This window comes from Sorex araneus, chromosome 4, assembly GCF_027595985.1.
Source record: "Sorex araneus isolate mSorAra2 chromosome 4, mSorAra2.pri, whole genome shotgun sequence".
In the NCBI taxonomy this organism is placed as follows: domain Eukaryota; kingdom Metazoa; phylum Chordata; class Mammalia; order Eulipotyphla; family Soricidae; genus Sorex; species Sorex araneus.
Genome location: NC_073305.1, coordinates 81,289,893 through 81,313,150, shown reverse-complemented (window position 1 = coordinate 81,313,150; position 23,258 = coordinate 81,289,893). Strand labels below are relative to the sequence as shown.

General features: G+C 42.7%; 1 protein-coding gene across 1 annotated transcript in view; it reads left to right on the top strand.

The window, feature by feature from the left end:
* The first annotated feature begins 4,009 nt into the window (after positions 1-4,009).
* Positions 4,010-23,258, top strand: part of PLA2G7 (phospholipase A2 group VII) — a 39,794-nt gene continuing 20,545 nt past the window's right edge. Inside the window, exon 1 of the mRNA XM_004605949.2 lies at positions 4,010-4,164. The gene's annotated coding sequence lies outside the window, so the exon portion shown is untranslated. The remainder of the gene's footprint in view (positions 4,165-23,258) is intronic.

Sequence of the window (23,258 nt, the reverse complement as noted above, 5' to 3'; positions counted from 1 at the left end):
CAATCTTTGTCATCCCACATGGTCCACCCATGCACCGCCAGGAGTAATTCCTGAGTGCAGAGCCAGTAACCTCTCAGCATCGCTGGATCTGACCCAGAAAGAAAGAAAGAAAGAAAGAAAGAAAGAAAGAAAGAAAGAAAGAAAGAAAGAAAGAAAGAAAGAAAGAAAGAAAGAAAGAAAGAAAGAGAGAGAGAAAAGAAATAGCTCAAGAAACTAACCATGCATAAATGCATTTTTATTACATAAAATGAAAACAAAACCCATATCAAATTCATTTTCTTTTTCAGATTCATTTTTAATAATCAAATACAAATTTTATTAAATTACAAGTATGTCAAATTTTAAAACTATTTTCCTTTTATTTTACTCAAAAGGAAGTAATTAATTTAACAAAAATGTTATAGACAGAAATAATTAATGAAAAGAAAAGCATTTTAAGTTTTAGTTATACATTCATAAAATTCACTTTGTAATTGGTATGGTTGTGTCAACATTTCTTTGGAACATAAGGCCCTTTTTTATTAATTCCACTACACTGAGATTGCCAGATAAAACATAAACTTTTTGGATAAATCCAAAGTTCTAACAAATGACAGACAACATTAAAATGTAAGATTGTCCCAAGTAATGAATGAAACACCTACATATGCTAAAAGGTTGATTACTGTTCACTTGAAACTTAAATTCAATTAGGTGTCATGTAGGGCCGGAGCGATAGCACAGCGGGTAGGGCGTTTGCCTTGCACTCGGCCGACCCGGGTTCGATCCCCGGCATCCCATATGGTCCCCCAAGCACCGCCAGGAGTAACTCCTGAGTGCAAAGCCAGGAGTAACCCCTGAGCATCGCTGGGTGTGACCCAAAAAGCAAAAAAAAAAAAAAAAAAAAAAAATTAGGTGTCATGTAGTTTCATCATTATGTTGGGCAGCTTTTACTGGGTTTCTTCTCAGAGCATAGGTCTGTTCTTAATTGCCAGCTTTGTTAAGACCCTCAGTGAATGTGGAATCTCAAAAAAGCAGGGGAACATCTGATAAGAAAGTGGAGCTTTATTTGTGCAAAAGCAACTCAAATTGAGAAGAATGTCCATCAACAAGCACAGGCTAGAGAATTACTTTAAAGAGTGGGAGTAGAGGTCTGGTTGGGAGATTACACCTGGTAGTACTCAAGGCTTACTCCTGGATCTATATTCAGGATTTCTCCTGGCAGTGGTCATCTACCACATAGGGGGAGAAGGATCAAATATGAATCTGCAGGGTGTAAGGCAAGCGGCCTACTGGCTAGACTCTTTCTCTGGCCCCAGGGGTCTGATTTTGTGACTAGCAGAGAGAGAGAGAGAGAGAGAGAGAGAGAGAGATGGAGGGAGGGAAGGAGGGATAGAGGGAGAGAGGGAGAGGCAGAGAAAGAGAATGCTCTAACAGCTCATGCTATTCTAGTATTTTTCTCAGAAAACAAATACTTATACATGAGGGAGAACATTGAGTATGCACAACTGCGAAACATACAATGAACATGGCATGGAAGGAAGATGGCACAAAAAGAAGTATTGTTTTTAGTATGGTAGTGAAAGGCCAGGAGACTAGAGGTCAGAACGGCTCCACTGAACTCTCTAATGACTAGCAATGTCCAGACAAAGGCCTGGGGGCAGGGCAAAAATGTTCTCATGGCCCAGTCAGAAGAGAAAGAATATGGGGGGCAAGGGGCAGCTTCTTCCAGAGAGAACCTGTTAAAGCCCTCCAAACTATAAGCCACAGGCTAGTCTGTTTCTGTTTTTTTTTTTTTTCTAACTCCTGAAAGTACTAAATTTGGGGGTTGAGGGTGTGGAGAAGAGAAGGGAAATTGCAGGAAACTTTGGCAATCTGATGAGGACAGGAGAAAGCACGGAACAGTCGGGATTTCCTACAGCCTTCGAGACCTGATTTCGTACCTTTAGACATGATACTGTGTGTGCCTCCTGGACTGGAGCCATAGCACAGTGGTTAGGGCCTTTGCCTTGCACGTGGCTGACCCGGGTTCGATTCCTTTGTCCCTCTCAGAGAGCCCGGCAAGCTACCAAGAGTATCCCACCTACACGGCAGAGCCTGGTAAGCTACCCATGGCATATTCGATATGCCAAAAACAGTAACAAGTCTCACAATGGAGACGTTGCTGGTGCCTGCTCGAACAAATTAATGAACAACAGGATAACAGTGCTACAGTGAAGTCTAACTGTGCCTCCTGCTTCTTCATCTCATCCAGACACTTGATTAGAATCTTTATACCATTTTTGATTAATAAAATTACCTGGGACAAGTAATTGCACCGGAGTTTATACAAGAAGTACAGAAAAAGTGCCATTAGATTGATCCAGTTTTATTTAAAGTTTCACCTATTGTTAGATTAAATAAGTCACTTTTTCTTGGAGGACCAATTAACTGAATGTCTCCCTTGTGCCAGGTTCAGTCTTGAACATTTCACACTATTTTCATTTCTTTCCATCAGGTGCCTCTGTTGATGTCCGCGATTTACCTCTATGTAAACCTAGAGAGTGCTGAGGTTGCGGGATAGTACTGCAGATAAGGTGCGTGCCTGCACCTGGTCAACCTGGGTGGACTCCACAACACCACAAATGGTCCCCTAAGCACCAGTCCCAACATTCCCCACCCCACTCAATCCGTCTCTGAGCACAAATCCAGGAATAAGCCCTGAGCACTGCTGGCTGCCGCCCCCAAACCAAAACAGAACAGAGCAGAAAGGGTGAAAAAATGGCCCAATATCATACAATTAAATGTGGAATAAAAAAGCTATAATCCATTCTTTCTTACTTAGAATGCTCAGGAAAAAAATTAAGTACTGTCTATGGTTCTCTCCCTGCAGCAAGACTCACTGTAGCACTGTAGCACTGTCATCCCATTGTTCATTGAGTTGCTAGAGCGGGCACCAGTAGTGTCTCCATTGTGAGACTTGTTATTGTTTTTGGCATATCAAATACGCAATGGGTAGTTTGCCAGGCTCTGCCGAGCGGGCAGGATACTCTCAGTAGCCTGCTGGGCTCTCCGAGAAGAACGGAGGAATAGAACCCAGGTCGGCCGTGGGCAAAGCAAACGCCCTACCCGCTGTGCTATCTCAACAATCATCATTTTAAAAGTTTAAAGATTGTCTGCTGGGCAGAAGTAATAGTCCAGGGGGTAGGGCATTTGCCATGCAGAGAGGACCCTGGTTGGATCCCCAGCGCACCAGGAGTAATCTCTGAGTGCAGAGATTGCCAGAGTGTAATCCCTGGAATCATCCGGTAAGGCCCCCAAACCAAAAGAAATAAGGGGGGAAAAGTGCCTACGACAGAGGCAGGGTGTGAGGGAAGAAGGGAACTGGGGGTACTGGTAGATAGAAGTGGACACTTGTAAAAGAATTCGTGTTGGAATACTGCCCATTTTAAATTCAATCATTAATAACTTTGTAATTCAAGGCAATTTAAAACATTTTAAATAAAGTTTAAAAAATTTAATACAACAGAAGAATTTCAAAGGATCTCTCTGAATCTCTAGCAGAAACTTTCAAGTTTCAATGAACAGGTTCTCGCTAGAAAGGGTGAAAGCTCTGGACTTTAGAAAGGAGGTTTTTACTAAACTGAATAAAAATTGAGTTTTATTGGGCGAAAGTGCAAAACAGTCATCTTCTTTGCCTCCAAACCAAAAAACCCTTTTCCTGCTTGCCTTTCTGCTCCCGCGCACAGTTTCATTGCTTGGGAACGGACTTCCAGAGTGCAGGGCAGAATGAGTCGGGCACCAGGGGATGCCAAGAGTCACTTGCAAAGGAGTGAAGGAAAACAGCCTGGCTTGTCATGGGGCGAATCCAGCAGAGGACAGACGTGACCGGCCTTTGAATAGAAAAGTTGGGAGTGGAGGTTCCCAGCGGTAAGGGTCCAGTTAGCCCGGATGGAGGGAACCGGTGCTCCCATCACGCCCCGTCGCCCGCTGGGCGGCGCGACCCACGCTCCTCCCCGTCCCTCCTCCCGCACGGCCAGCGCGGGGACGCTCGGGGATAAAGCCGCGCCGGGCGCCCGGAGCGCCGAGCCCGCAGCTGCCTGCCGGCCCCGCGGATCGTCGGAGCGGCCCGCGTCGGTGCCCGGCGCCCTAGGGTCCGACTCGCGCGCTCCGGGGCCCCCGGTGCCCACTCGCCGCCGCGCCCGGGTGAGGACGAGCCCCGGGGAGGTGCGGGGAGCCCGAGCAGGGGTGAGGGAGTGAGGAGGGGGTTGCTGGAGGCGGTGCCCGCGCAGAGCTTGGGGGTAGGGGGAGAGAACGGAACCGTTCTGGGCTTCGGCCTGCGCGGGCGGCCTCTCGGGAACTGCCAGCACCCGGTACGGATCTGGGGTTCTGTGCGGAGGAGGTGATGGAACCCTCAGCTCCCAGCGTTTTCCCCAAAGCAGCAGCTCTGTAGATGCCGTGCTTTTAGGAGGGAGAACGCAGCCAGGCGAACCGGGAACGCAGCCAGCTTTCTTAGCTGTCGATCTCCCGCTGGGACAAAACAGACTCCTCCCTTCTGGGCAGAGGGCATCTCCTGCAGGGTTCTGGGCAACTGCAGAAGGAACAGAACGATGGGCACGAGGCCATCCGTTCCCTGCTCTCCAGGCTTCCTGCCTTACGGGGCCCGATAAGATCAAGATTTCTCTGGCTGAGTCAAAAAGGTGGGGTGGGGGGTGGAGAGGGGACAATCTTGTTTGATTTTCTTTCATCAACTAAAACATTCACCCCTGAAGCTTCCCCTAAAAAGTTACTCTCTCCAAAAGAAATAAGTTCTGGATTTGACTCAGGCCTGTGATCTTGTGGCTGCTGCAGAGATGATGCAGATGAATGAGGGAGCAGAGGCTAATTGGAACTTGCCTCCTTTGTGGGATAGGCGTTGGATTTGGGGAAAGATTTGTACTTTTAAAAAAAGCAAAAACAAAAAACAAACAAACCAGTCTTGGGTGGGAGATAACAAAATGTTTGGAGTGCATGCCTAGGATGGCCTGACCCTCTTCCGTTCCAGGCACCACAAGGTTTGCCTGAACATCACTGAATGTGGCTTTAGAGTCCCCCATCCCCACCCTAGCACAGCAAAATTAGTATAGGGCCTCCCATTTTGCAGGGCCCTGCATTGAATCTCAGGCTTGGGATGACAGATGACCCTCCCTTCAAATTCCAGTTACTATAGCACTGTAGCACTGTCATTCCCATTGTTCATCGATTTGCTCAAGGAGGCACCAGTAACGTTTCCATTGTGAGGCTTATTGTTACTGTTTTTGGCATATCGAATACGCCACAGGTAGCTTGCCAGACTCTGCCATACAAGCGAGATACTCTCAGTAGCTTGCTGGGCTCTCCGAGAGGGATGGAGGAATTGAACCCGGGTCAGCCGCATGCAAGGCACATGCCTTACCCTCTGCGCTATCGCTCCAGTCTTCCAGTACTATACTATGTTCTACTTCTAAATGAGTTTCTATTGTTGAGTCTTGGGGGACTGGGGGGAGTTTGGAGGGGTTGGGGGCTGTGCCGGGTGGTGCTCTGATGGACCCTTACTTCTGGCAGTACTTGGGGACCTAACCTGAACCTCTAACATATAACATGTGTGCTTGGCCTCCTGACCCATCTCTCCAGTTCTCAAATGAGAGCTGAGCCAAGCTGGGGAAAATAAACAAGAAAGATGGAAAACACACCCCTTAGAGTGTTGATAGTCCCCAAATGGTCAGGACCAGATGTTGGGGTAACACTCCAATCAGCTATCAGTTTCTTAGGTATTAGCTAAGGTGTCCCATAAGGCGTTGGCCTTCTGATCACCAGGCACGGGGAGTCGCCAGCCCCATAGTTCTCACAGAGGGAATTCTGGTGATCCCAAGGAAGTTGGGGAGAGAGTCCACCCGCTGGGCATTTTTTCAGCATGCCCACTTCCCCTCACTCTATGGTGGGGGAGGGGTAGTTCTTGATTGCAGGAATTGTTGTTGTGTGGATGAAATGGTGATGCTTATCATTGAATTGCACCCCCTTCCCCCAAACTGAGCCCACCATCTATTGCCAGTCAGTCACTCGAGTCACTACTGCCAGAACAGATGCTCAGCATGAAGAAGCAGCAAAATGAGCAGGGATAGTAATCTGGTTCAGTCACATGTGTTACACTTGAGAAATCCTTTCTGTGGTATGAAAGGGCCTGCCCCAAACCTAAAGGGATTTCCTGTAAATAGAACCCAACGCTCTTTCCTCATTTCCTTATTTCCTCTCCTCCATTGTGTCTCTGTACTCTGCAGCTAGGGAGTAAGGGCTTTGTATTTTCAAAGGTTCCCAGTTACTTCTGACTTTCTGCACATAGAATGGTTAGAAAAGTGCAATTATGGTCTCAGAGCAACTCGAGGAGAATGTCTGGGGAGATCAGGAGGAATTTCAGAGTCTATTCCTTTCCCTGCATTCCAGAAAAGGGATATTTTCTGCATAAGGAGGTGACCCTCAGGTTACTGATATTGTGGTTTATCTTGACCCTGCTTTTTTAAAAAAAAATTTTCCAAGGTCCATAGAAATTAACCTAGAACCTTCTCTCAAGAGCTCTCAAATTGAGAAATATTCACTCGAATCAAATGCAAAAGAAATGGGGGTGGTGGTGGTATTAAAGGGAACTGTTTGCTCTGAAGTCTTCCAGATTGCTGCAGAAACATGATCTTAAGATCGGCCACAGGTCCTCCTGCTGTTTTCTGTGAAGTCAGACATTTGTTCTGAGTCCACGCTGCCACTTTGCTCCATTTTTACAGGTCCCACTCACAATACACTAATAGAAGCAGAATACTAAATATAGAACTAAAGAAAAAAAACTTAGCCATTGAGGAGAAATCGAAGTCTACTTTAAAATTAGACACCCATTGTATTGAAGGGGCAAGGTCAGTGTTTCTCAGCCCTTTTCCAACAGGGCCCCTTCTAAACTTGTCCCCTTTATGTGACCTCATTGTTCTACTGATTGGCCCCTTAATCTTGTGTCGTGCCCTCCTCCCATTTTGAGATTTTCGCCCGTGACCGCCTTGGGATCACCTGGGGTCCACAGGTGTGGTATTCCAAGCTAGGTAATTCCTAATGCAAGTTTTGTTCACCCCTTTATTGATTACAAAAAATATTTACTAGTGGCTACTCTATGGCAGACACTGAGCATGGAACAGCGAAAAAGAGTTATGCTTCTTATCTGCAGAGAAAGAGGGAGAGGTAGAGACAGGGAAAGGTAGGAGAGGCCTGGCTTCTTAGAATGAAAGTAGTTTCTAGTCTCCACACTTTGAGGAGAAAATTGTCTTAGTGATGTGACCGGGATGAACCCCAGAAGATGGGCAGACAGTTCTGGCAGAGAGACCAACAGGCATGCAGTCCTGGGAAAGACTTTCATGTGTTCCAGGCAGAGTTGCGAGCAGTGTGACTTAGGTGAGGTGAGGGTGAGGATAATTAAGGATTGAGGTGGACAGGGTACGTTCTGTATACATAATGTATAAAAGCTATTTGTGGAGATGGAGCGGCAAGAGACTTGGTGTTTTTCTCCCTCAGACATCTTCACTGCTGCTTAACATTGCCACTTCTGACTCATGGACTTACGTTGTAAAAAAATAAGGCAATCAATATGCTCTTAAGAGGAATAAAAGATCTCGTTACTACAATTATCGATTAATTGCACATTGCATTAAATTACCTGTGCTTCAATTTCAAAAAATTCATGTTAAATTTAAGTATTATTTTCTTTTTTTTTTTTGCTTTTTGGGTCACACCCAGCAATGCACAGGGGTTACTCCTGGTTCTACACTCAGGAATTACCCCTGGCGGTGCTCAGGGGACCATATGGGATGCTGGGATTCGAACCTGGGTCAGCCTGGGTCGGCCGCGTGCAAGGCAAGCGCCCTACCCGCTGTGCTACTGCTCCAGCCCCAAGTATTATTTTCTTAATCTTGTTGTTTTAATAAATATGACTGAATTAAATATAACAAATAATTTTCTCTGTCCAATGCATTGAACTGCATTGGATTTTCCACCGCATCGAAAAATCTTAACTATGGGATTGCTATAAGATACACCAACATACAGTATAGTTAGTTTCATGCTAAAATAATACCTACATTTTAAAGCTCAATGTGAATCAGACAAAATCAAAAGAGAATACGGGAAGCTAAGATTTGGAAAATTTACCCCAAACTTAGCTGTTTAGCCTTTGTCCTATATATGGCTATGCACAAATATTCATGATTGCAAAGATAAAGTTGGTAATCAAAGATTGGTCAGGGAGAGGGCTCAAAGGGCTGGAGCACATGCTTTGTTATGTTGGAGTACTGGGTTTGATCCTGACCCGACAATTTGGGGGAGTGGCTTCGAAGTACCACCAAGAATTGCAAAATAGAAAATAAAAAACAAGCAAGCAAGAGAACTCTTTGCATGGCAGCAGAAGGATGTAGAGAGGACTGAGAAGCTGAGTGGACTAGAATTGATTCCATCAGTGAAGCATTCTCTCTTAGAGGAAACTTGAGTTTTCCCTGGTTGATTTTACTAATGTCAAAAGGATGGGGAAGAGTTTTGAAGCTTTATTTTACCAAGTAAGGTAGGAATAACCTCAGCATCGGAAGAGCTAACTGCCACACTGAGGTAACCTCATCTCTCTCTTTCACTCTCTGTCTTTGTCTGTCGGTCTGTCTGTTGGTCTGTCTCTTGCTCTGTTTCTCCATCTCGCCTCATTTTTGCATGCAATTTAAGAGAAGGAGAGGCAACTCTCTAGAAGAAAATAGAGGTCCTTCCTGATCTGTGTTGTGTCCAGAGGAAAAATGTAGAATTTTTTGGTGACTTAATGACCTTCTCTTGCCAGATCTCTCAAGTCAAAGTCCATACCTTGAAGAGAAGCATTCTGATGATTCACATTGCAGACAAATGTGACTAACTCTGGACTCTGTAATATTTGCCATATCTCCATTCATAATCCTTCAAGGTTGGGGATAGTTGTGTGGAACTTCTAAGAGAAAGGTTAATTTGTCCTCGAGGTCACTAATCTATACTCTTTGACTTATGCAATACTTAGAAATGCTGCATTAACAGCAGTCTTTAAAAATCAATAGATTTTACATACAACTGTGGTTCCCTAGCTTACTTTGAAAACAAAAGAAAAAGGCCTCGCAGCAAGGCGCACTTACAACTATATAACAGCAGACCACTGCAGTAGACCACGCCTTATGGATGGTCCTATCATCCACCTTTTTTTCTCATGCTTTTCATTTATTACACAAGTACTGTTGAACTCATTTGAGTTCCCTACCTGTCCCTTGTATACTTCTGATCTTTAACGTCATTTGAAGGTTCACTAGCCTGCAGTATTCATGCCATTTTTTTTCCTTATCCGATGCAGTTATCCCTTCTTCTCTAGCCCTTATGGGAGTCACCAGATCTGCGCTCAAATGGCCCTTCTGATAAAGAGGCTGTAGTAATGGTTGAAAAATTCCTGCTGATGGAGTTCTTCAGTCTAATCTCACATGAAACATGTCTCATTTTGTGTATTACTGTAGATGCCATTTTGGTTTTCCCTCACAGTTCCTTTACTAATTTTTTCTGTGACTGGCATTCATTGTTTTGTTTCCTTGTTGATATGATGGTGGTTGGGTATTTGTTCCTTTGAATAAATTTTCTTTTTTAAACAATCCTTAAAGTCTCTCCCAGCTGAGTAAGATGTGGTTTAACTAGTGTAGAATGTAAGGGGATGTTTTCAGTATGGTATAGCAAACCGCCCAGAGACCTTAGATAACGTGGAACATTTACAACCTTAAAGCTGTCTAAGGCACAAACATCTGGACATTTGAAAAAAAGCTATAGATAAGTTTTCTTTTGCAAAGTGTGGGTAAAATATATTGCTTTTACTTCTGCCTGTTAAGAACTTGTGGTTACAAATGGCTCTTTTATTTAATAGCTTTTACCAAAGGGGATCCTTATCTGTTGGTGAAACAATTACACAAGCCTTGCTTTTTGTGTCCAAGATAAGCAGCTTCAGACACCTTTGACTTAGTAATGGTCAAGATAAGGTTTGGTTCCATTAGCTAGATATGGTAACAAGAAAATAATACTATTATTATTAGTAGTACTACTTTATTATCATATACACAGTGGGTAGGGCATTTGCCTTGCACACTGCCGACCCAGGTTCGATTCCTCTGTCCCTCTCAGAGAGCCTGGCAAGCTACCGAGAGTATCCCGCCCACACAGCAGAGCCTGGCAAGCTACCTGTAGTGTGTTGTTTGTTTGTTTTTTTAAGCTTTATAAAGTCACACCCGAGATGCACAGGGGTTACTCCTGGTCTTCACTCAGGAATTACTCCTGGCATGCTCAGGGGGACCATATGGGATGCTGGGAATCGAACCTGGGTCTGCCGCATGTAAGGCAAATGCCCTACCTGCTGTGCTATCGCTGCAGTCCCATACCCGTGGTGTATTGGATATGCCCAAAACAGTAACAACAAGTCTCATAATGGAGATGTTACTGGTGCCTGCTCAAGCAAATTGATGAACAATGGGATGACAGTGCTACAGTGCTATAGTCTTACCTAGTTTCACTATTCACAGGTATAAAGTGGGAAGTTTTCTTATGCTTTTAAAGGGGGTAATACTGGTTAGATAAAGAGGAAACCTCAGGATCCAACCATACCTATAAACTTACCCTCTTTTCAGTATTGCTAGCAGAAGATGGTTAGGAACATTTGAATTCCCATGACACGAATATGTGGAGATCATATCCATCTACATGATGATGTCCATCCTGTGTGTAATAGGATATTTAGGAGCATCTCTGACCACTATCCACCAGTTGTAATGATCAGAATGCCTCCAGATATTACCAAATGTCTTCGAGAGAGCAAATGTGCCTCATCTGAGAAACATTGCTATAGGATGAGATTCTATCTGCCTGTATTTACCCTATTCCAGAAGGAAGTAAACATTGTTTCCTTATCAAACAAACAAAATTGTCTAAAAATATACATTGCTCATTAGGGTGAAAGATAGTACAGTGTATGAGGCTCCAGGAGCCCAGTTCAATTCCTGGCACTGGATATGGTCTGATGAGCACCACCAGCAGTGCTCAGTGCACTAATCACGAAGCCAGAAGTAAACTTGGCGCACTGCTAGGTATGATGGCCACCAAGCCAAAACAAAATAAAATAATACATATACATATATATGTAGAAATATATGTGAAATCATTGATACATAATAATGAACAGATGTTTTAAATGGTTCCCTAGTAGGGGAAGAAATGAGTTGGTGTACTTTCAAAATTATACCTCGGTAATATTTTTATTTTATAACAATGAATAAATTTTTTATTTTATCCTAATAAAAAATACACTGCAACTAGGTAAATACAGTTCTTAGAAATAGTATTGGAAAATTCAAAATTGCCTGTTTCCTATGAACTTCAGGGTAAAAGATCTGAGTCAGAAATCTGGCATATGTGGAACAGGGTAAAATATCAGAAGCAGGTATTTTTTTTTTTAAGCATATCTTGAATCCCTTGGATGGGTTATTATGAGACATTTAGACTACTTTCTTTGACTTGAATTATGAAGTAAATTTACTTGTAAGTTCCCTCTGGTCTTACTCATGTGCTCTGTATTAGTTTGCTACTGCTGCTATAATAACATATCACAAATTTCTTGCCTTGGAACACAAATATTACAGTTTTTAGGCCAGAAGTCTAAGACACAGGATAAAATAAAGATACATTTAGGATGTTTTCCTTTTGCTAGTTCTATGGAAAAATGTTTCCTTGCCTTTCTTAGTTTCTAGATTTACTCACATTCCTTTGATGATTGTCCCTGTCCTCTATCTGTAAAGCCAGCAATGATGGTTGAATTCTTTAATGTCTCATACTATGATTTCTCTTCTGCTACTTTCTTTTCAGTGTGTGTGTGTGTGTGTGTGTGTATGAGTGTGTATGTGTATGAGTGTGTGTGTGTGTGTATGAGTGTGTGTGTGTATGAGCGTGTGTGTGTGTGTGTGTGTGTGTGTGTGTGTGTTGCTTTCAGTATCTAGGAAAAGGTCAAATAACTTTTGGCTTCACAGGTTATCTCTCCCAAAGTCAATATATACCAACCCCACCCCATTAGAATTGCTGACTGCACTTTGGTAAACCTTATAGTGCTGAACACTAAGTATTTTGGGGCTTTCAATTTAACTATTTACTGTTCTAACCAGACAGAAAATTTTGGTATTAACAAATGGTAATGATGATGAAATTTTATACATAGTTATTATGAAGACTACTTTATCACGGGGCTTAATGTTACATTGAGTTTCACTATTGTAAGGGAAATTACTATAATCAGTAATGGACTTTTCAGAATCCCAGTTCTCAAATGTATGTGCACTTCTGACTAACTTTTCTGTGGAGAGAGAACTTCAAGAACTAAAAGGCTCCTTAAGAATTATTTTTCTGTTCAGATTCAAAGGCCTCATATTCTTCCTCTTAGATGTCTCAGTAACTATCAGAAAATAAAAGAAAGTAGTGTTTGAGGAAGTCAGTGAGCTGTGACAGAGATTATAGTAGTTCTGTTTTTAGAAGAGAAGCATATTTATTTTGTAAGGTGGGAGTTGTTCAATCATATTTACCTTAAAAATGTATACTATCTTCATGTAGGATTGGTAGCTGTTTATAATAACAGATCTAAAACAATAAAACAACTTACATACAAATTAAAGCTAGAGAAATAGATCAGAAACAGGGATGTATTGTCAGTCTCCTGACTTCTCTTGGGTGCAGAGGGTTGTGACAAATGTCAAAAGATAAACGGGTATTTTTCCCTTTTCAATCTATCTGGAGAAAGAAAATATTTAAAATGTTAGGTTGAAAATGTAGCAAAGGGGCCAGTTCATACCTTGTGTGTATGAATCCCAGGCTTCAATCCCTGATACTACAAAGAAGAGGAAGAGGATGCAAGAAGATAGGAGGAAGGGCTGGATAATATGCTTTGCACATGGGAATTGGGACTTGGTCCCTTCCCTCCCCTCCCCTCCCCCACTCTGCCCAGAGAGACTATTCCTCAAGAGGCTGGAAGTGGTACCCAGGCACCACAAGTGTGGCCAAAAAAAAAAAAAAAAACAAAACTAAAAAAACGTTTTAACTGTTAGGAAACAACCATAGGCTGGAGTGATAGTACAGTGGGTAGGGTGTTTGCCTTGCACGTGGCTCACCCAGGTTCGATTCCTCTGTCCCTCTTGGAGAGCCTGGCAAGCTACCGAGAGTATCCTGCCCACACAGCAGAGCCTGGCAAGCTACCTGTGGCATATTCGATATGCCAAAAATAGTAACAATAAGTCTTACAATGGAGACGTTACTGGTGCCCGCTTATTCAAATCAATGAATAATGGGACAACAGGAAACAACCATGACTTCAATACAGAGTAACAGAAGGGAGTGAACAGAGTTTATGGGTGCTAAGGAGACACTGAAGAAGACTGATGTTACACTCCAGTGTGCCTGCATCCCCTCAACTCATGGAGGAAGAGGCAAGAAGTCGGGATAAGGAGCTGGTCATACACAGAGCATGTGGGACGGGAGAGCTAGCTTGGGGGTCCAATGCACATGCTTTGCATGTGCAGGGCCCTGGGTTAGTTTGATTCTTCACACTTCTATCCTCCTGGAGACACCTGAGGACCTTGAAGTTACCTTGTTGGTGTGCTTGACTGCAGGACCTGAGCTCCACCATATTGTTGGACTCTCATGTTGAACCACCTGGTGCAGTTGACTGAGCACCCTTAGAAGTGACTCCTGAGGCTACAGTGAGGTGAATAGGGCATTTGCCTTGCACATGGCCAACCTGGGTTCCATCCTCGACATCCCATATGGTCCCCCAAGCACTGCCATGAATAATTCCTGAGTGCAGAGCCAGGAGTAACCCCTGAGTATCGCTGGGTGTGACCCCCCCAAAAAAAAGTGACTCTTGTGCAACCCTGCGGAAGTCTGGGGAGGCCAACAAGGAAAAAAACAGAAACAAACAAACAAACACAACAATAAACAATGGGGATGAATGAAAAGAGGAGAGGGTGAGTTTGACACAGGAACTGGATGGAAGGAAATCTGGTGGGAGTGTAATCCTGCTCTATTTGTTTTTCTCAAAAAAGAATGTGCTTAGAGCTTCAATTATATAAAGCTTCAATTATATAAAGAGGACAGGGTGAAGAAGCATTTGTCATTGCAGGAGTGATGCTCTGGGCTATGAGCTTCATTGTGGAGGACAGGGGCTACAAGCTGCGGAAACCGGCAAGGGTGTCTCCATTCCAGAAGGTCCCCAGCTAGTTAACTGAAGAATAAACAGAAAAACAAGTGTTGTGAAACTTGAATGCATGTATAAAGAATATGCAGATCTTTATAAACTGAAGCCAACTATTTGATCCATCAGTTAAGCATCCCCGCTTAGCTAAAGGCGCATAGTTCCATTTATTTCTCTTTAAATAGATGCTTTTCAACCCAGTGCCTTTGAGTTTGGTTCTTTTGCATCTTCACCCAAGGCTGTTTAGATGACCCTGTGGCCGGGTAAACCAAGAACCGTTATACTCATCCCTCCGGCATATTTTTTTGCTTGTCAGTCTGAAGAGGAGGGTCACTGCTCCTGACATTAGAAGTGCAGAGTTACAGGAAATGCTGAGCACCCCCACACAGCACGCAGTCTGATGGGGCCTGAGCCAGCAATCAGCCGAGACCATCACTGCCCTTCAGGGGCGGGCCCTCTCTTACCACTGGAACTAAGCTGCTCCCTGGTGAAGGAAGGAAATGAATATTCATTGCGAGTTGTGATTTGGGGCACTGTCTCTCCCATCAGCAACCCTCTGAGAAGGGTATTGTTCATTCCACTTCCCCCACTGGGAGATGGAGCTTTTGGAGGTGATCCTCCTGACTGCAGCCCCAGGCCACTCCCTTTGCCATTTGCAGACTCACCATTCTCTGCCCTTCTCTGCACAGAAGGGCCCTTAATTCCAAGGCAGGCTCATGACTGCTATAAACCTGATGGTCTGGTGACTGAGGAATATGTATTTTCATCCTGTTTATTGCATCGCTGAGCCTCAGTTTCCTTATCACGTAAAATAAAGATTATTAGGCTAGCATTTCCTTGTTTGAACTAGAGTAGGTTGTGTCCTTCTCTAAGTGCAAAAACCATGTGCTCATGGAAGGATTTAGTGTAGGAAATACGGTAGCATTTTAGGATTTTTTTCCCCCCTTCAATACAATTGACCTTTGGACTGAAGTGGCTCAGGGTGCCTCTGTGCCTGATAGTATGACCCAGGAAGAAAGCAAGTCCTAGGGACCCATCTGTGTGACTGTCCACGCAGGTAGTGGGACTCTGGAAGGGAGCATAGCCATGGGCCTCACGCTGGCTTTGTCCTCTTCCCTAGAAGAGAGTGAGTGCTCCCTAAGATTGTGGGCAGATCAATGCTGCTGGGTTAAAAACTTGTCAGACTTCCCTTCCTCTCCCCCACTTTTAAAAAATTGGATCAAGAAATTTAATTCTTGGATTTGGAGGCCCATCCTGGTAGGACTGAGGAAGTCCTCCTGATTCTGCGCTCAGGGGACCACACAGGAGTCAAGACTGAAGGGGGGCAACCATGAGCATGGTAAGTGCCTCACGTCCTCGGCTCCCTCTCTGCCCCATCCCTTCTATAGTGTGTTGCCAGGGAAACAGCCGTGCTCGGGGTGGGACCCTGCAGGCCATGTGCTCCTGCTATGGAGTCTGCATGATCCTGGCTGCAGAATGCATAGGTGGACCCCAAGGTCACAAAAACCCCTATGAGCTACCTTGGCATAAGGAGCTGAGGTATGCCCCCCTCACACACACACACATAAACACACACACCTACACAGCTACTGAACTCTCCTTTGAATTGCTTGTACTCTGGATCCAGACATTTGGAGCAGACAATAATTCTTTTTTGTTTACCATTTATACTTCCCTAAAGCAAAACAAAGAGTGCAGAAATAGTACAAAGGTAAGGAATCTGCCTTGCACACAAACAACCCTGGTTTGATTCCTGGCACTGCATATGGTCTCCCAAGCACTGCTACTAGTATGCTACTAGCATGCCACAACTGTATATACCCTTGAGCACAGAATCAGAAGTAAGTCCTGAGCACTGCCAAAAAACTATGTATGTATAGACAAATATATTTTTTTGATGAATCCTAATGAACATAACTCTTTGCTATGAGGATGAGTGCTTATACACAGTGCGAGCATATAGTAGGTGTTCAATAAAATATAGGATTTTTTTTTTTTTGCTCTTCTTGACTAAACCAGCAATCAAGTTTTGAATCAAATCATTGTTGAGGTCAAAATATAACTTTGCATATCATTACGAGTTTTTACCTATGAGAGAACAAAATAAAACCAAAAGCAACAAGTTGAGGCACTGAAAAGCAGTCCCTTAGTCTCTCTCTCTTTTCAGATGCTGTGATATGTTAATTGGGAGAATTTGTTGACTCCCAGAAGCAAGCTTCATGAATTCTTTTTGACCCAAGGAGTTCATATGCAGACATTCAGAAGATGGATAACTGTTTTTAAAATGCATTTTAAAGTTTTATTTCTTCTGCTGCTTTAGGTGTTAGACATCACATCAGTGTAGTTCCAATGTGACTTCTTGACCAGAATAGCTGGTTACTCTTCTAAACTTCCCAAGAGCACTTAGGCTTTGGTTTTCTTTAAATACAGAGAATTATTTGCATTGACTATTTATCAGCTACCTCCCTCAAATACTGAAGTTGTGTCTCAAACACTAATTCAAGCTCCCATATTGCAGATTATTTATTTTTTGTTTGTTTTGTGCTGAGGCCAGTCCCTGCAGTGCTTGGAGTTGCTTACACTTCTCTGTGTTTCTGGGGTTACTTTGGTGCTCAGAGGATCATTAGATGCCAAGAACTGGAACTTGGGCTCCTGCATGTAAAGCGTGTGCTTAGCCTGCTGACTTATCTTCTCAGCCCTGTGGATTATTTATTAATTAATTTCTTAATTGCATCATTATATGATAAAAATATTTGCCTGCTCAGGAGCAAGAGTAAGTTGCTATCCCTTGGCTTGATTTAGAGGATATTAATAGTTTTCTTGTTTTCCATAGCTCATAATTCTTTCCTTTGAAGTGTGTATGGAGAGGGCAGGTTTGATAAGAAACCACTAGGATGGAATTTCATAGACTTTTCCACTTGAAATTCCTTCTTGAGTAAGAAATTGCTATTTGACCCCCATATGAAAGCATACACAATAGGTATGCAGATCAAATGCTTGCATATAATAAATCATACAGAAATTTATTTGAAACTGGGGCTGGAGCAATAGCACAGCGGGTAGGCATTTGCCTTGCATGCAGCTGACCTGGGTTTGATTCCCAGCATCCCATATGGTCCCCCAAACACCACCAGGAGTAATTCCTGAGTGCATGAGCCAGGAGTAACCCCTGTGCATCGCCGGGTGTGACCCAAAAAGAAAAAAAGAATTATTTGAAACGATTATTATTTTTTTAATTTACCTGACTCACAGTTTAAGAAGTTAGGATCTAGACGGTCTTGGATGGAAGAAAGGGTTGTTTTCTGAAAGTTAATAGGGGAAAGACTCATGGAAACACGGGTGGCTCTTAGCAGCTTGTTAGATCAGGGAAGTCAGTCTGAGATGCTGAGTAAGATGCTGAAAGGGTGGAACCTTCGATAAGATTCCAGAGTGAGGCCTCAGTCATAACCATAAGGAGTGCCCCAGACATGACTAAAGCACTTAACCTAAGAGGAGGCAGTGAACCTAAAGTTCTCCAAGAAGTGTGGCATGCTGGCTACTTACAAAACTTAGGGACAGTTAGAGTCTTTCATGAAATCCTTATGTTAAGATCTATTCAGTGTAACTGCTTAGAGGCAGAGGCTATATTGATCAAGAAGTTGCTTCAATCCAGAAAGAAAAAGTCTTGTGGGGTAGGGCAAGATGTGATTTGAGGTGCCCTCCAAGGAGGGTGGGGGGAGGGGAAGCGGTGCTCGGATGCTGCAGCTCTAGGCCTGAGCAAGGCCACCAAACAGTGCTGGGGACCTTCAAGACTGTGTTTGGGATATTCAAGAGACTGTGTGATGCCAGGGTTGGAGCCAATGTAAGTTACATGCCAAACATGTAGCTTCGCCCCATACCATCTCTCTAGCCTCAAGGTCCTGATTAACAACATAATTTTTCTTTATTTAATCTTTGAGAAAATGCTTATCTCTGGCAATTGCACGATGCTATCAAATTTCACTCAATGGAGACGCACTGTTGGAAAAAAATATATATATATATATGTAATTTATTATCATTATTATCCTTAGACTCATTTTACAGGTGAAAAATGTGCCACGGAAAACTGTGTACTTTGCAGGAAGTCACGTGGCTAACGTCCAAGCCAAGATTCAGTTGTGCTCTTGGCACTATTACCACATTCTGCATTCGCCCCTCCCTACCAGTGCAAGGTGTGACATCACCTGGTGAGCCCAAACCCCAGAAGAATCCAGGCTCCTTCATGCTCACTCAGGAAGCATTGACTCATGCTGGCTGTAAGCCAGGCCCTTTGTTAGGCAGTTATAGTAAAAAGGCAAATAAAACCAAGTCCCCCAGCTCACAGGCTTTTTCTCCCGAGTTCCACTGTTACTGAAGGTGATGGCCCTGGCAGGGTTGGGTAGGGAGTGAGTGGAGAGAGCATCAGCGATGAGCTTTCTGTCTGTCTTTCTCTGTCTCTCCCCCTCCCCCACACACCCTTGTTGTTCACAGCAAATGTGTAAAAACCAAGTAGCTGTGAGCCAGCTCACCTCTGTGTTCCAGCAGTGCCCCTATAAACAGCAGACCCCCTCCTTATCATTTCTCTTTGTTTTCCATTTGTCACCCCTTCAAACGGGGTGACAAACGTCTTCCAAACGGGCTGAGTGACATGCTCCTTCTCAGACCAGAGTCTGAGAAGCACAGGAGTAGAATTTTCTAAAGCAAAATTTCCAAAGTGGAATTTTCTCTCTACTCATGTCCATTGATATATTTCTAGAGGAGATTCTGTATGATGAAAATCTGAGTTGTGGTAGTGGGGAAAAGTGAGCAGGTAGCTTGGTTTGGGTTCAGCTTCGTGGCTGCTAACATGGGAAGCTCAATTGCTATTTCTCCAAATCTGTAGTCTGCAGATGCTTAGAAAGTCTTTTAATATGTCACTTCATTTAATGAAAGAAAGAAGGAAAGAAAGAGAGAAAGAAAAAGAGAAAGAAAGAAAAGAAAGAAAAAAGAAAGAAAGAAAGAAAGAAAGAAAGAAAGAAAGAAAGAAAGAAAGAAAGAGAAAGAAAGAAAGAGAGAGAGAGAGAAGAAAGAAAGAAAGAAAGAAAGAAAGAAAGAAAGAAAGAAAGAAAGAAAGAAAGAAAGAAAGAAAGAAAGAAAGAAAGAAAGAAAGAAAGAAAGAAAGAGAGAAAGAGAGAAAGAAGAAGGAAGGAAGGAAGGAAGGAAGGAAGGAAGGAAGGAAGGAAGGAAGGAAGGAAGGAAGGAAGGAAGGAAGGAAGAGAGAGAAAAAAGAACTGTCTAAGTTTCATGTCTTCAGAGAGTAATTTCAAACCCATTGCTAAATCTTCCCAATCCAGGAAACTGCCTGAATCCCTATGCATCATTAAAATAATTGCTCTGTTCATTAACTTGAGCATATTATAGTTTCAGTGTTAATAGAACTGGACACTACATAGTGGGAATTTGTGGTACCAAGCAGGGGCACTCTGGGTTTAAGCTCCACTTCCCACACTAGCTTCTTGATTGGGCTAGTCCGTCAAACTCTTCCATGCACCTCTTTGCTTCCTGCTCAGATTGCGGTGGTTCCCATAACTAGCAAGCAACCAGAAATGTGTAGGATGCTTAGCATGACTTCATGTGATATCAATATTTGTACCCATCTTTTGAGTTAGCTTATTCGAATTACTCCTAAGTGCCATTTTAAATGTTAAAAGGTAATTTATGGTGCTATGACTCATATGGAAAAACTGTAACTACATATTATCAAGATAAAATGTAAATGGAATATGTAGTGTGAAGTTTCAGAAACACTTTTAAAAGCTATATATATATTTGTGTAAGTAAATAAGTGTATATTTATATTGCATAGATGGTGTGTGTGTGCAAAGCTGGTACCAGATACATCTGGAGGAAAATATGTTAAAAACTGGTCATCAGTAAAGAGACAACTCGAGTTTTAATGACCTTGTTCTCATGTTCAAGATTTTTAAATCATTATGCAACTTTATAATACAATTTAAAATAATGTTGAACAAGATAAAATTAAGAGAAATTATGTATAGTCAAAAGACTTACACCTGCACACTTTTATCTGATCCCACCAAAGAGAGATGGAGAAAGAGAGAAGAGAGAGAGAGAGAGAGAGAGGAGAGACAGAATATAAGGGAGTGTGGTTAGTCAAAGGTAGCTGACGCTCAAAGTTCCACTGGAATTTTTCTGCTGACCTCTGGATGTTTATTCTGTATGATAAGAGCTAACCTTCTGATAACCCTGTTTTCTTGGAAACCTTTTTTTCCAGATAAATATTTCTCCAAATCTTTCGTGTTGTGTTAAACATCGGTATCTTTTCATTTAAGGTTTTTAAGTGTCTCTGTAATTTGCTTTCTTCTTGCCAGTCTTGTCTCTGAAATCCAACTGTAAACTCTTAAAATCTAGGATTCAGTCAAATTCAACAGTGTTTATCACAGTTGTTTATATAATTAACATGGTGTTGACAAATTATGCTTATGTTATGTGGCATTTGTTTAGTAAATACCTATGAATTGATTTCTATCTGATACTAGTCTTGGTAGGGCCTTGTGAGCAATAACTGTGGAACAACTTTTGAATGTTTATTTTTGTTTTTTACTTGTTTTTTTTGGTGTGTGTGTGTGTGTGTGTGTGTGTGTGTGTGTGTGTGATTGCTATTTGTAGCTCTGTCTCAGAAAATACTCAGTAAACTCCAGAGATCAAGCTGTGGTTGGCCACATGCAAGACAAGGATCATTAACCCCTGTACTATCTCTCTGGACAAAAGCCACACCTTAATGAGAACATTATATTTCTTTTCTTTCTTTGGTGGTACCTGGATGAAACTCAGGACCTTATACATGAAAGGCATGCACTGTAACACCAAGTCACAGACTGAGGTTAACTTGGATATTTTATTGACTTAACACATTTTAATTTCCTGCTTGTGGGAAGTCATATGCATTATCAGGGACACTTCTCTCTTCAGTGACTAGTTATCCAGGCTTCCTCACTCTTGAGCAATCACATGTTGTTTCTGAGTTCACTGTATTAGAGAGAGAAGGGACTGGAGAAGACTTGCTAACCTATTGATGTCCAGAATATTTCCATGTAAATTCCCATTTCTCAGTCCCAGGTCTTTAGTGCAAACACAAGGCCACCAGGTCCCAGATTTTTGTTATTGCTAACTGCCATAGGTCTGTTTTTATATTTTCCTGCAACACATTTGCACCATCTAGAGAGTACCCATTAGTATTATGGACTAGTACTCACATGGGTCACTAAACTTATTCCATTCTTCTTAGTAACCATATGTGTTAGAAGCTTGTAGGAGGCTGAATTTATTCACTCACCAGTACCTTCTATTTGCTATAATGCTAGGACCCCAGGAGAGAGGAAGAGGAGGAGAAAAACATTTAAAATTCCCTACTGCATAGAGCTGAGTGGAGAAATTAAATAAATAATATCCTGAGCATGTTAGTCAGTGGTAAATACCATGGATTAAAAATAAGAAGCAGTGCATAGAACATGTCCTGGTGTGGGGAAGGGAGCTTGGTGGTAATTTTAATTTGATCTTGGACTTCATGGAGAAGGTAACATAGACACCAACCTTAAGGATGTGAATGCCTGTCATTTGGGTTTCAGGATCAGGAGTCTTCTTAGAAGAGATAAATACAGAAATCTCAAGGTCTCTGGCTTTTGCTTGGTGAGATATGAAGTGACTCAGGGTTTGGAGCAGAGGAGTGATGTAGTCACCCGGCAGCTAAGAGGGGAGTAGACGGTAGGGAAAGGGTAAAAGCATGGTGGCGGGGGCTGGAGTGGTAGCACAGCAGGTAGAGTGCTTGCCTTGCATGTGGCTAACCTGGGTTCGATTTCCAGAATCCCATATGGTCCCCAGAGCACTGCCAGGAGTGATTCCTGAGTGCAGAGTCAGGAAAAACCCCTGAGCACTGAGCATTGTCAGGTGTGACCCAAAAAGAAAAAAAAAACGCACGGTGGCAGTGGGAGGTCATTGTCCAGTTTCAAGTGAGAGTTGATAGTGACTTGAACTTTACGTCACTCCATAAGGTGTGAAATTTTATTTACTTAATTTTTTAATTTGTTTTGCTTTTTGGGTCACACCCAGCGATGCACACGGGTTACTCCTGACTCTGCACCCAGGAATTACTCCTGGTGGTGCTTGGGGGCCATATGGGATGCTGGGAATCGAACTCCGATCGGCTGCGTACAAGGCAAACACCCTACCTGCTTTTTATTTTATATTTTTTTAAATAAAATAAAAGGGGACAGATTTTATCTTTTTAAAATTTGAGCCATACCCCGCTTTACTTAGTTTTCTCCTGGTTTTGTGTCCAGAGATCATTTCTAGTGGACTCAGAAGACCATATGTGGTGACAGAGATAGAACATGGGGCGTCAGTGTGCAAGGCAAATGCTTGCCAGCTGTACAATCTTTCTAGCTGGAGGGGATACATTTTTAATGAGAATTTGCCAGATATTAGTTTAGTGTCCCAATATTTATTGCTATGACTAATTCAGGTTTCATTCTTTTATTCTACAAACATTTATCTAACATCAACAGTATGTCATTCCCTCCATTAGGCCCTGAAGACAAGAAACAAAACCTGGACTGAGGTTATAGTTCAGTGGTAGGCCACTTACCTTGCCTGTGTGAAGCCCCAATTTTGATCCCTAGCACCACAAAACCATAATTCATTAAGATCTGGCCTCTGCCCTTGGGCAGAGAAGGATTATAGACATCACAGAAACAATGCCATCAATACCAACACAGCTGCAGCAATATGACCATTGTATAATTATGATTAAAATATTGAAACTTCTTGGGTGCTACATTATAGGCACGCCAGTGTGTAATATGAAGTGTTATGATTATGATGTGTGATTGCAATAATGATCCCATCTTGATGTCATTTGTTACAAGCGACTAGCCTGCTACAAAGAGAACTAGTTACAAAAACCCCAAATGCCTTTGCTGTGCTCCTCAACCCGGCA